Source organism: Macrotis lagotis, chromosome 4 (genome assembly GCF_037893015.1).
Source record: "Macrotis lagotis isolate mMagLag1 chromosome 4, bilby.v1.9.chrom.fasta, whole genome shotgun sequence".
Classification (NCBI taxonomy): domain Eukaryota; kingdom Metazoa; phylum Chordata; class Mammalia; order Peramelemorphia; family Peramelidae; genus Macrotis; species Macrotis lagotis.
In genome coordinates, this window is record NC_133661.1 from 215,512,340 (window position 1) to 215,527,974 (window position 15,635).

The window sequence follows — 15,635 nt, forward strand, 5'->3', positions numbered from 1 at the left end:
CTAATAAATAAATAAACAAACAAACAAACAAACAAATAAATAAATGGGTAAATAAATAAATATGTAATTTCTTTACTCCCTAAAGCTTTAAAATACAAAGAATTCTCAAGACCAATTGTTGCTTTAAAAAATCCCTTCTTATAACTACAAGATTTTCTTTATACTTCTCTTAAATTCCAAAAATCATATTCAAATTAGCCTCAAATCATTTTCTTTTCAAAAAGCCTAAAAAGTTTGCAAATTCTTCTTATCTTTATCAGTGCAAGTCTAACTTCTCAATGCTCTCACTTAAAAGAACTTTCTATCCTCACTGACCAAGGTTTCTTAATATTAGAACATTCTGTGTTCTGGGAATTGGAGATTCCCCACAACTTGAGATATCAGAGTAATATATACTAATTCTTTACCTTTACTGTTTATTATTATCCACTCAATCCAGATTTTTCCCAAATACATGAAATACTACCTTCCCTTGTTTAGTAATTCTAAAACTTGATTAATAACTCACAGGTCTGTTCTGACTCCCATGGCTCTGGAGGGGCCATAAAACATCAGAATCAAAATCCAAACATTTTTTACAAATCCCTTAATTCAATTTACATGTATCTTTAGACTAGTACATTATAAGATCAATAATAACATGATAAAATTAACATTTACCTAGCAATTGCTTTCATATCAAACTTTTCACTTTATGGGGTTTATTACTTTTCCAATCAATTCACTGCCAAATGTTGCAAAAAGTAGCAGTTTAATGCAATGTTTAAATCACCCCAACCATAAGTACATAACTCCCTATAGAGTTATAGTTCCATACTTTCTTCTTTTCTTTACAATGATTTGTAAACCACAAGTTTCCAAAGTTCCCAAAATCCATCTTTTGTATGCAAATTTAAACCTGCTCAAACCTTCTGTCTACATGCTTTTACCAATTTCCATACTTAACAATTGGTTCAGAATCTCCAATTGTCTCTATGTCTGGATTTTCTTTCCAGTTCTTTCCAAACCTCTGACCCAGACTATATAGCTCACAGTTTCCCACTGTTTCACCATTCCTTTTCATTAGCTCTTTTTGACTTTATTTACTTGACTTCTTGACTATTCTGAACTAGAGTCATTTAGCTTAAACAGCTTATATAAACCACAGATATGATTCCACTTTTCACAATACATTTTCCATTTCAAGGTTTTAATATTTAACATTTCTTGATTATAACTGCTAAAATCCTAGAGAAGGCAAAGTCATTCAAAAATCCCCCTAGCCCAATTAGAATATTTCCTGCCCCCCTTCTTCAAATAGAGTAAGCCGAATAACTTTTATAGAGAGACAGTCCTAGATCCTTTGGGGGGCGGGGGTGATCTTCTATTCTTAAATCCTTACATGTCCCATAATTTTCTGTTATAACTAACATTATCAGAATCTATATTGATAAACTCCTGAAGCTCTAATGATGACATATCATTCTGGTAAAAGATTAATTACTTAGTTTCCCCTAAACTGGCATATTTTGGTAATCATATTATATACTTTAGGATTAATCTGACTCTTTTGTCTTTCTGAAATTTATTTTTCCACAACGTTTTAAAATTGAAATAGCATTTCTTTTTTATGATTTCTTTGTTTAACATATTTGGTAATAACCACTATCTCTTTCCTGTTTCTTTAACTTCAAAATAAGGTCCCTTTTAATACTTAGTTTACTAATTCTTCCTGAAGTAACTCTCTCTCTTAGTTCTTTTTCTAAAAGAGGGAGGGAGGGGAAAACACTCTGGCAGCACAGAATCATGAAGAATGGGAAAGAGAAGGGAACATAAACAAGGAATGGGTGGGGGCGCTTTCTCATAATAGTAAAATTACAAGGTAAGTAGTTTGTCCTCAGTCAATTTAACACCATAATCCATTCCTTTTTAAATAAAAATAAAAAAATCCCTCTAGGAAGTGCCCAAGAGACAATGCAAGGGTGAGGAGGGAGGAATCATATTACCCATTGTAACATAGATAGAAAGCAGACACAAGGGGAGAGCCAGTGAGTGCATTAGATGAATACTGCCTTAAATTCTAGGTGACCAAAATAACAAAAAGAAGCAATTTAAATGAGGCAACCCAAGGAAATTTTAGGGGAACTTTTCTCCCCATTTAACAAATCAGTAGAGGAACCCAAACACACAAGTAAATAGACAATCTAAATGCATAAAGACAGATGAGGGACAAACACAGATTTCACAAACTCAACAGTTTTACAAATCAACAATCTCAATACATATCAATAAACACAGGCCAATGGCAAATACCTGACATCTCCGGAATGTCATAAGGGGAGATTTCTGTGTCCTGTCCAACCATCCCTCCCTCCCAAAGGCCATCCAAATGTGTTCCTTGTTATCACAAGGAGCACCCAAAAGAGGCAACCCAAACATCACATCTGATATGAAATTCCCCTGCAACCAAATGTCTAAACTCAGAACCAGAACAAGCTCACCTCCAGAGGTGTAACAAGATCTCCACTTAAGCTGAATGGAGGATTGCAGCTGAAGAAAGGTCCATACTAAGACTATATCTACCTAGTCCTGGGGCACTGGAACATCATTAGGAGCCGGCTCCCCTAGGAAAGGGAGAGACAGTCTATTCGAGCCTAAACTCGAGGCTCCCATGGTATCCTGTAGTAACACAAAATACCACCATCTCCCTGGGGCCTGCAAATGCTGTACCCAAAGAGCAAGATGGAGACCAGAATTTGATAAGTTTGGAGATATGTAATTTCCCAGGGACTACCTGGGGATGAAGAGTACCCAAATCAGACAGCACCTGAGTATTCAGGGGATAGGGTTTTTGTAGTGGCTTTTTTTTTGGAGCGGGGGGAGTGCTGAGAGCAAACAGGATACAGAAGCAAAGACAGCAGTTAGATATATTTTCTTGTCATACTACTACAAACATATGGTTAAGTATAGATAGGGGACTAGACAGAGTGGGAGAGAGTCAGGGTCTTTGTGTTCTGTCTGAACATGTTTCCTGAGATGGAGGGAGTCACATATTCATGGGCTTCCCACAGGTTTGAGGGAGTGAAATTTACTGTCTTATGATTCCAGTTGCACCTGGGGCAGGGGAGGCAGCCCTGGGAGGAAGCAGGAATTTTACAGATATAGCAAGATAATTAGGCTAACAGGGGTGCCTTGTGAATCTTAAACAAATCTATGGTATATCTGTGACCCCCAGAGTCAAGCCTTTGGGTCCTGTCAGATTACTTTCAGACCCAAATGTGCCTAACCAAGGTTATATTTCTGAGGAGTTCTCAGGGCCCAGAAAGGTGTCAAGGACTCCTTCTATACAGGGATTACCCAATATTGATATTGTAATTCAATATAATACTGGAAATAGACAATCAGAAATTAATTTTTGAAAGAAATATTTTATTTTTTTCTCAATTACATACTTCGGAAATTTTTCAACATTCATCCACTTGCATATTTATAAATTATACATCATTCTATCACCCTCCTTTCTCACTCCTCTCCTCTCAGGGAACAGACAGGTAAAAGCTGTTACAGGTACTTTTTGGTTTAACATATTTACATTTTAGTCAATTTGTGTAATGAAGAATTAGGACTAAGGGATAAAAAGAACACTATGGGATAGGAAAGAAAAACATAAGGAAGTGTTTTTTTAAGTGTACATAGCATCCAATCAGATTCTGTGATTTTTGTTTTTTGTTATTGATGTTTTTCCCCTCCGGATGAAGATGGAATTGTCCATAACAGGTTTCCCAGAGTTGTCATGGGTCTCTGAACTGCAGGAGAGGAGCTGCATCCATCACAGTCAATCAATTCACAATGTTGTTATTAATGTGTACAATGCTCTTTTGATTTTGCTCCCTTTGTTTTCTAACAGTTCATATAATTCTTCTTATTCTTTTCTAAAATCCAATATTCATAGTTTCTTCTAGAATAATAGTACTCCATAACATCCATATACCATAACTTGTTCAGGTATCTCCAACTTATAGGTATCCCTTCAATTTCCAATTCTTTGCCACTACAAAAAGAGCTGCTATAAATATTTTTGAACATGTGGGACTTCAATGAGTTTTATGAGTTATCAACTTCTTTTCAGTCTTTGTATACAGTATTGATGGAATGGAGAATGAAGTATCTCACCAATATCAGCCCATTTATCTTCTACCTAGGAAAGTACTCTATTTCTGAATCCTAGACCTAGATTTCCTACCTAAGTGGTCCTCTGTCATTCTCACTAGCTATCCTATGGCAATGCTGTTTCTCCATCATCCCCAATGTTAAAAGCTTCAAACCCACAGATGTCTGAAAAAATAATAGGGGATCCATTATTTATTCATTATCCATTATCCATTTTTCATTTCGTTTGGATATAGGTCAAGGATTCAAATTACTGGGCGTAAGGTCAACCAGTTTCATTGCTCTTTGGACATAGTTCCAAATTGCTCCCCAGAATGGTTGGATTAGTTCACATCTCAAAAATAGGAGATTAATATCTCAATCTTGCCACCTCTTTTTTTTCATTTTCCCTTTTTTGACAATATCACTCAATTTTCCTTTGCCAACATGATAAATGTGAGGCAGTATGTCATAGTTGTTTTAATTTCTCTAATCAATAGTAATTTGGAGCATTTTTTCACATGACTGTGTGTGTGTGTGTGTGTGTGTGTGTGTGTGTGTGTGTGTATGTGTAGCTTTTATTTTTTCATTTGAAAACTGCTTGTTCATATCTTTTGATCATTTATCAACTGGGAAATGACTTGTAACCTGAGAAATTTGATTCAATTCTTTATATATTTTAGAAATAAAACTTTTATCAGAACCACTACCTGTGAAACATGTTTCCCAGCTTTCTGTTTTACTACTACTTTTAACTGCATAATTAGAAACTACTTACCTGGACAGGGGAGGCTGGTATCTGCCTTGATGAAGGATTTATGCAGACACGAAAATGGAGGCTTTTTCAAAGTACTTGAAGTATTCACTTTCATCCTCCTCATCATCATCATTAACCATGATAATCACCACCACCACAAATATTTATATTATATTTGTGGTAGCATGTACTCAGTAAAATGCTTTTTGCAAATATTATCTTGCTTTATCCTCACAGCAATCCTGGTAGGTAAATTTCATTATTAACAAAAAGTTATAGATGGGGAAAATGAGGAAAACAGAAGCTAAGTGACTTTCAGGGAATCACATAATTAATGAGTACCTGAGGCCAAATTTGAAGTGAGGAATACCTAAGAATGGGCCCATATTACCAACTTGCCCTAAGAATGTAAACTTTTAAAGGAAAGGGGCCAATTTTTGAACATTCCCAAAATAGCACATTTCAAATATTAAACTCTCCATAATAATATGTCTGTATCAGGGTTAACTATGAATATTCTGAATTTCATTTTTAAACCAAGTAATTTTGGTGTGGTTGCTATGGATCCTTATGTAACAGATCTATCTATTATCTATAGTACAAGGACAACACTGAATGTCAGAAACTGGATGGGGAAAGTGTACATTATCCTCTGCCTTGTTAAAATGAGGTACAAACTTCAAATGTATCAGGGGCCAAGTTTTCTGTTTGGGGTGTGCAAACTTACTGAGGCAGTTAGAGAAATTAAGGACTATGTTTCACTTAATTCTTCACTGAATTATGACCATTGATGCAAATAAGTAGACAAGCCTTTTTCTCCATTACCACATAAACAGCCTTGCCACCAATAGTAGATAAAGTGAGGCAGGAATTCCATCTTCTACCTAAATGTTAGGAATTTTTCTGAGGGCTCAGAACAATTGTCAACGAACTTAATTTTTCCTCGATAGAAAATATATAGACATCAAACATCATTTTATTATTTTTATAGGTTTAAAATGAACCAAATTGTGGGAACACAGGCTATTCTAACGGACCGCCACCTGGACAGTCTCAGGAGCTGGCATGCCACCCTGAGAGATAAGGTGTGCCGGAGTCCTTGGGAGCTGGACATTCCACCCCACAGACCAAGGGCACTAGACACAGCTGTGTTTTACTACCTCCCCCCCAACATACACCCCTATCCTGTAATGGAAGATGCTGCATGTACACCCCGCTTTTAGTCCCCCTCAATTACCTCATTATTCTTTGTTCTACCCTGGAAGACCTAACAGTATATATATATATATGTATTATGTATATATTATGTATATATTACATATATATGTAATAGCTAAGCAGTAATAAAATTGAGCTGGAGGCATAAGGCAGTAGTGGCTAGACTCATTATTCTCAGCTCCCCACTGGGAGGGAGGTCACCGCTGTGGGCCCCAAGGAAGAAAGCCACAACACCAAATACTGTTTTAGGGTGTTGCAAACTGAGCTTTCATGCTTTAATGAAAATTATTGAAATTTTGTCACTGTTACCTAAAGTCAATTCAATGATATTAGGATAGAATTATTGTCAATCAAGGAAAAATTTTAAAATGGCACCCTGAAATTGGGGAAACAACAGGAAATTCTGATAAACAATCCTGAGATTCAGTAAATTTGGTCTTTAGAAAAGAACTTCATTTTTATTCAAATAGGAAAGTCAAAAATTTATAGGAATTTGATAAATCATAAAATGCACATAGAAGTAATTAAGGAATTTATATAATCTAGAACTGAGAAGACATCTTAAAGGTCATTTATTCTTACCTTCTACCTAAATACAGAAAGCTCTTCTATTATATCCCTGTCAAGTGATGATTCAACCTCTTCTATAGTAGTTCTAATCCTATGAAATTCAGTTTCTCAAAATGCAAATGATTCTACCCTTTATTAAAAAGATCTTTTACCTGCCTTTAAAGAACTCTAATTGCTTGAATTCTCTTCTTTTATTTTGTGTGCAAGTCAGCCCCTCTATAATTTTCATCCATTACTCCTAAGATAGATTTAGATCTGTGAACTTAGTAGTTAATGATGTTAGCATCTTCATTTCCTCATTTTACAAATGAAGACACTGAAGCATAAAGATTTTAAGTGTCTTGTGCAGGTGATGCCAATCTTAAGTGACTAAGATGGAATTTGAAACAAATCTTCTTGATTCCAATATAACTACACCACACTGTCTAGTTCTGCTCTGATTCTCTGGAACTTAATACCATTCCCTAAATTCTAGTTCTTTGCTTCATTTTACCAAGTTATTTTTGAACCCTGTTGATATTATCCAATATATCACCCATATTTCTCAGATCATATAGTCTGCTTGATATGTATATCTTTAACATCTGTATCCCAGCAATTACTCAAACATCAACTGCCTTTCAAAATCTAGATGCATCACATTTTACAAAGTCTTTTCTAATATTCTTGTAGCCATGATGAATGCTAAGAGTAAAAAGAATAACTCAGATGTCATATAGTATTTTTCCAAGTGAAGTGTTTAATAGACAAGATTGGACTGCTTGGCCAAGAGAATAATGTAAGGTTATCAACTATGTCATGGTTCACCATGAAAAGTGTGGTAGTATATTGAAAGAGAATGGATCAGCAGAGCCAAAATGGCTCCATGTCTTAGGCACTCTCTCATAAAACTTCTAAACTAAGGACTCGAAACAAATTTTTGAGAGACAGAACCCACAGAGGGACCCAGTGAGGCAGTTCTCCTACTCAGGGTAACCTGGAAAAGAGCAGAAAGGCTCTGCTACCTGGGGTTGGAGGGGCAGCCCTCCAGAGGGGTTGCCCACCAGAGCAAAAGAACTTCAGCCTCCCGTAGGCAGCCCTAGAGCACTGGGAGCTGCCGGAGGAGTTTCCTGAGCTATGCCCCGGGGAGCACCAGGCACAAATTGGGGGGACATCTGGGGACCTCTGCCAGGGCGAGCACTTGAAGCCCAGCCCTCAGGGAACACAGCAAACAGCATGGCCAGATCCAGGAAACATAAGCAGGCCGAGCCAGTAAGCAGGAGCCCCTGAGGGCATGAGCCCATTGAGCCTAGGGAGGGGAGTGCAGAGAGAGACTGCCCAGCTCTGCCCCTGCAACAGGACTCTGGGGTTCTGAGCACATTCAGATCCTGATCGCAGTCTAGGCACCCCCATAGAACAGCAGGGACCCCCCCACCTCAGCCCCATGGCAGAGTGAGGATGCATATGGTCATTCACAGACCTAGAGGGAGGACAGAGCCTCACACACTTAGACCCTTGTAGGAGTGTCCCAAAAGCTGAGGAAGCACCCCCAAAACAAGCTAAGGCTGGGAAAATGAGCAAGCAGAGAAACAAGAGGAACGCCATTGAGAAATATTTTGCCTGTGAGCCCAAGAAGGATCAAAACACCCAGTCTGAAGATGAGGAAGCACAAGCTCCTGCATCTAAAGACTCCAAGAAAAACAGAAATTGGGCTCAGACTATGACAGAGCTCAAAAATGACTTTGAAAATCAAACAAGGGAGTAAGAAGAAAAACTGGGAAAAGAAATGAGAGAGATGCAGGCAAAACATGAAAATGAAGTCAGCAGCTTAATCAAGGAAATCAAAAAAAAATGCTGAAGAAAATAGCATGCTAAAAACCAGCTTAGGTCAAATGGATAAAACAGTTCAAAAAGTTATTGAGGAGAAGAATGCTTTAAGAAGCAGAACTGGTCAGATGGAAAGGGAGATAAGAAAGCTCTCTGAGGAAAACAAATCCTTCAGACAAAGAATAGAACTTAGGGAGATTGATGAATTTATGAGAAATCAGGACTCAATGCTTCAAAACCAAAAGAAAGAAAAAATTAGAAGAAAATGGGAAACATCTCATTGAAAAAACAACTGATATGGAAAACAGATTTAGGAAAGATAATTTAAAAAAAATATTGTAATGCCTGAAAGTCATGATCAGGAAAAGAGCTTTGACATCATTTTCAAAGAATTACTACAGGAAAATTGCCCTGATATACTAGAAGCAGAGGCTAAAATAGAAATGGAGAGAATCCACAGATCCCCCCAAGAAACAGATCCCCAAAATCCAACCCCCAGGAATATTGTAGCCAAGTTCCAGAACTCCCAAGTCAAGAAGAAAATATTACAAGCAGCCAGAAGGACACAATTCATATACTGTGGAGCTGCAATCAGGATCTCACAGGACTTAGCAGCAACTACATTAAAAGCTTGGAGGGCTTGGAATATAATATACTGGAAGGCAAAAGAGCTTAGAATGCAACCGAAAATCAACTACCCAGTAAAACTGAATGTCCTCTTCCAGGGAAAAAGATGGATTTTCAATGAACCAGGGCAATTTCAAGTGTTCCTGTTGGAATGGCCAGAGCTGAACAGAAGGGTTGATCTTCAAATACAGGACTCATGTGAACCATAGAGAGTGGATGAGAAGAGGAAAATATGAGGGACTTAATGATGATGAACTGCATGTATTCCTGCAGAGAAAATGACACTGATAAAACTCATATGAACCTTCTCAATTAACAGAGCAGGTAGAAGGAGCTTTTATAGATGAAGCACAGGAGAAAGCTGAATTTGAAGATAAAATATTGTGTAAAAATGGAATCAATAGAAAAAAGAGAAATGTAATGGGAGAAAGAAAAAGGAGAGGGGGGAATAGGCCAAGATATTTTATATAATAAGATTTTTCTTTATTACAATGATATGGAAGGGGGGGAGGCAAGGGGGAATGAGGGCATGTTCGCTCTCATAAGAGGTGGCTAGGAGAGGAAACAGCATATATACTCAATGGGATATAGGCATCTGGAGTAAGAAGGGGGGGACAGAGGGAAGGGGGGGATTTGAATGAAGGAGGAGAGGATGGATCATGGGGGGTGAGTGATCAGAAATAACGCATTTTCTTTTTTACTTCTTGCAAGGGACTGGGATTGGATGGCCTGTCCTGGACCATAGGCCCAGGTGGATGCTGGGCCTAAGGGGTGGTAGGGGGGCTCAGGGTCTCTTAGCCCCAGGGCCAGGGAACTGTCTGCTGTACCACTCAGCCACCCTACAGCAGAGTCATTGAAAGGAGAGAGAAAATATAGTACATGATAGTGGAGAAATATGAAAGGAGGGATTTGCAATCACCAATGGCAAAGGTGGAAAAATATGGAAGTAACTTTTGTGATGGACTTATCATAAAGAATGTGATCCACCCATGATAGAGCATGATAGAGCTGGTGGTGTTGGAACACAGACCGAAACACATTTTTTTATTATTATTATTTTTTCGGGGGGGTGCAGGGCAAATGGGGCTGAGTGGTCTACCTGGGGCCGCATAGTAAGATGATCATTGTGTATCTGAAGCTGGATTTGGACCCGGGTGCTCCTGGCTCAAGGGCCAGTGCTCTGTCCACCACCCAGCCGCCCCTACTATTATTACTATTTCATTTTATTTTAGGGGTTTTTTTTTTTGGTTTATGAGGGGCAGTGGGGTTGGGGTGGCTTGCATGTCACACAGCTGGGTGATTGTTGGGTGTATGGGGCTGGATAGGGTCTTGGGTGCTCCTGGCTCCAGGGCTGGTGCTCCATCCACTACACCACCTGGCCATACCTACAATTATTACTATTTTTTATTTTAATTTTTTTCTCTCCCCTTTATTTTATCGCTCAAGTGAGTCTATTTTTTGGGGGGGGAGCGGCTTTTTGTTTGCTCTTAAAGAAGAATATTTTATTAATGTATAAAACATTGTACAAAATGAGAATAAATAAATATTATATATAATCCCTAAAATAAAAATAAAGAAAGATAATGGATCCCCTATTATTTTCTCAGACAGCTGTGTGTTTGACGCTTTAATCATTGGGGATGATGGAGAATCAGCATTGCCATAGAATAGCTAGTGAGAATGACAGAGGACCATTTAGGTAAGAAATCTAGGTCTGGGATTCAGAAATACAATACTTTCCTAGGTAGAAGATAAATGGGCTGATATTTGTGAGATACTTCATTCTCCATTCCATCAAGACTGTATGGAAAGACTGAAAAGAAGTTGCTAACTAGACAATAAAGCAACTACTAGAGGAGAGATTAAGGAAATGGCTGACCCTTTTATTAATCAATGAGTTGCTATTTGCTGAATTTCAATGCTGTGTTTTATTACCTTTCTATTTCATGCAATACATGTACTTAAATTATAATGTGACTGTTTCTTTATGGGTAATGTAGAATGGGAATGGTAATAAGAATCTTAATGGGAAATAAGACACAAGCTATATTTTCAAGTTATATTCATTTCTCACCTGACTGCATTAATTTCTGATTTCTCTGATTTCTCCATCATGCTCCAGAAAGCTCATTAATGTGAAAACATCATCAACCTCCAAGATCCCATCAGTCTTGGTATTCTACCTTAAAACTACTTTCTGTCCTTCTGAATGGAAGGTGGAAGAGCCATGCGGCACAAAAATGTCAGTTTGGAATATCTCCTCATTTCTCATCTTATTGCAACCTTTTGGGACTTCTTTCACTCCCGCCCTCCTCCCTCCCCAGCCCTTTGCCACTTCCCTTCTTCTCTCACTTTTTAGCTTGCTTTTATGTATTGTTTTCCCTCTTAGAATGTAAAATTCTCAAAGGCAATAGCTCTCTTCTTTTTTTTGTACTTATGTTTCTCTAATCTCTTTTAATTCCAGTGTTTTCATTCTCTTATTTCCTATTTATCCTTTATAAAAGTTGTTTTATATGTATTTGTTTATATAATTTCTCCTCCATTATATTAAAAGCTTCCTCAGATTTTGCCTCTTTCTGTATCTCTAATACGTAGAACAAGTCCTGGTATATTGGTGGACTGACTGATTGAAAATTTATCCAGATCTTAAACATCTGGATTGGAATGAAATTTGAACAAAATTTATGATATATTTATAAGATAATGAATACACACACACACACACACACACACACACACACACACATATATATATATATATGTGTGTGTATATATATATATGTATATATATACATATATATATATATATACACACTTTTCATTTTTAAACCCTAGACCAAAATGAGAGGAACTTACGACTAGATAGAAAAGTGGGGCAGATGTGTCTATGTCTAAATAGGGAGAAGTTTTCTTTATTTTTTACCTGAAAGACTCAAATATGCCCTCTGAATACTAATTAGACTTCCAACTTTGAGCCACTTTCCACATACAGACACACATGCGTGCGCGCGCGCACACACACACACACACACACATATAAGATCCTACCTATATTGTTGTACAAAGGAAGTAAAACTTTCATCACACTTTATGTTTTGTCCATGGCAAGAAAATAAACTATAGGTAGAAATAGATACATGTTTGCTTTCTAAAAAGATGAATGCTGAATGGTCTTTAGATTCAAATCCCTCAGAGAAACACTTCTTTTCATAGTATGAATTTTAGTGATGTGCCCAAATTCTAGAAAAAAAAATGGCGTATACATAGATAAAATTCATCAGTTGAAGGATAAACATTGTAGATGCTTAATAAATGTTAAATTTAATTGTTGGTATTTAATTCTGTTGATATTAATAATGATGTGACACTTTAGGAAATATCCTTAAAGAACCTCAGTTTATTTATTAAACTGGCAATAAGGGCAGCTAGCTGGTGCAATAGATAGAGTATTGACCCTGGAGTCAGGAGTAACTGAGTTCAAACCAACCTCAGACACTTAATAATTGCCTAGCTGTATGACCTTGGGCAAGTCACTTAACTCCATTATCTTGGAAAAAAAATAAAAATAAATAAAAATAAAACTGGTAATAATAACTTTAGCAAGTCCTGCAGAGTTATTGAGGGAAAAGAATGATAATTTGTTAAAAGCAATTTGATTTTAAAATTACAAGTCATTCCCCAATTGATAAATGGTCACAGCAGGTAGCCTTCAGATGAAGAAATTAAAATTTCATATAGTTATATGAAAAAGTTTACTAGGGGGCAGCTAGGTGATACAGTGGGCAGAGCACCAGCCCTGGAGTCAGGAGGACCTGAGTTCAAATCTGAACTCAGACATTTAATAATTATCTGACTGTTTGATCTTAAGCAAGTCATATAATCCCATTGCCTTAAATAAAAAAAAATTACTATAGTTAGATGAAAAAGTTTTAAGTCACTATTAATTAGACAAACAAATTAAAACAACTCTGATGTACAACCTCACTCTTATCAGATTGCCCAATATGACAGAAAAGGGAAATAATATGTTGGATGGAATATAGGAAAACAGGGACACTAATGTACTGTTGGTGGAGCTGTGAACTGATCCAACCATTCTAGAAATCAACTTGGAACCATGCCCAAAGGGCTATAAAAATTGTGTACAGCCTTTGATCCAGAAATACCACTACTCATTCTGTAGGTCAAAGAGATCATAAAAAACAGAAAAGAGACATTCATGCTTAAGAATATTCTTAGCAGCTCTTTTTGTGTTAGCAAAGAATTGGAAATTAAGGGGATGACCATCAATTGGGGAATGACTGAACAAGTTGTAGTATTCAAGTATAATGAATTAGTATTGAATTATAAGAAATGTGGAGCAGAAAAATTTCAGAAAAACTTCAAAAGACTGTATGAACTGATGTTGAGTGAAGTGAGCAGAACCAGTAGAGCATATTCGATTTTATCAGCAACATTGTGTGATGATAGCCTATGATGGACTTAATTCTTCTCAGAAGTACAATGATGAAAGGCAATTCTAAAAGCTCTCCAATGAAAAATCAACATCAGAGAAAGAACTATGGAATCTGAATTCAAATCAAAGTTCATTATTTTCATCTTTTGAAATTTGTTTTTTTGCTTTTTCCTTCTCATCATTTTTCCTTTTTTGCTCTGACTCTCTTCCACAGTTTGAAAATATGTGTAACACAATTGTATATGCATATCCTATATCAGATTACTCTAGAGTGAGGTGGTGGTAAGTGGGGGGGGGGGGGGAGAAAACTTCAAAAATTATGGTTGAGAATTATCTTTATATATAATTGGAAAAATAAATAATGATAATGATGATTTTCAACTCCAAAGCAGTCTAAACATGTAAATTACCATTATATAAGCTTATATATTATATAGCAGCAGTTTTCCTTGATTTTTTTCTATATTACTGTATTGATCTTGCTAACTACATCAGGATGTTAGGGATAAATTCCTGTCACATCAATATGTCAATCCTTTCTCCCCAGGAAATCACCAAAATTTAGGGAATGGTCAGGGAAATTTGATGGGACTCATAAATAAGCTCACCTGGTTTAAAAGATTATAGTTAGTTTAAGCTTTAAGAAAAATGAGAGAGAGAGAGAGAGAGAGAGAGAGAGAGAGAGAGAGAGAGAGAGAGAAAGAGATTATGCAGATAGATAGAAAGTCAAAGAAGAAATGAGACAGACAGAAGGACAGAGATAGGGAGACTGACAAAGATAAAGATACAGGGACAGAGATAGAATATGCCAATTTATTAAATTGGTCCACATGTGGCACGAACTTGAATCTCCTTATCATTCTGATTACCCTCCAAAATCCCCTTGGATGTTCCTCAGTTCATAAATTTCCTTATCATGGTGCTACTAGGAAATGGCACAATATTGTAAATGTGATCTGATTAGAGCAAACTCTAGTAGAATTAACATCCATATTCTTGGAAACTATATCTCTCTTTAATCATCCCAAGGGCACATTAGTTATTTTCTTTTTCCTATAGCACATGAATGACAAACTCTCCTTTATTATATAGACAACATTGGTGATACATGTCTTTCCATTTTTTGAAAATTAACCATTGCCTTAAAAAAGTGAATCTATTTCATATGGGTCACTGAATCTCAAAAAAGAACATATTTCCATAACTTTCCCTAAAAGGATCAAGGCTAAGTTCAAATTTTAACTTAATTAGACAAAAAAGGTTCAAATTTTAAAAAGAGAGATATTAGATTCTCTTTGGTATATTTTTGAAAACTTTGTAAATTGAATTGAGTAGAATGTATATGGTTATTTATGTCTATATATTTCACATTAAAAGTGAGGGGTAGAGGGTAACTGCAATGGATCATTGAAGAAATTGTCTTGATGTCTCATCAGCAATTGGCAAATTTGATGAAGATTGACAATGCTGTCTTCTAATGGCACTGAATAAATGACATTTACAGAAAATTTATAATGCGAAAAAATAGAGATGACAAGCTATATGCCTCATAAATGCACACTAATAATTAGACAGAAAAGTGTGGTGCTGATAATGGCTTATGCAAAATGCCAATGTCTTTATTGAATCATACTCAGGGATTGGGTTCCTGTGATGATAATATTCCTTGTCTCCCCCCCCAACTCACCCCATGTTCTTTTGTCTTAGACACTGAGAAGCATATTTTTCTAGCAATGCCATTGATGTAGAAAATTGTTCATGTATTTCTTCTCAAACAAATTAGATTTAGCCTGGAACTTAAAGGGTGGAATCAAGATGGTTGCTGGAAACTAACAAGCTCCCAGAGCCTTTCCCTAACAAAGATAAATGAAACCTTTACTCCGACACTCACACTACAGATCCCACCAAGAAAAAGAGAAGATTCAAATTAGTTTTCAAGGGAAGACATTGTGGAGGATCTTCAGTGAAGTTCTGCCTCTTTGGGGGAAAGAGGAAGAAAAGTCCAGGAGATTGGAGAGCGGAAAACCAGCTGGAGACTCTTTTTTTTTCTTTTCTTTTTCTTTTTCTTTTTTT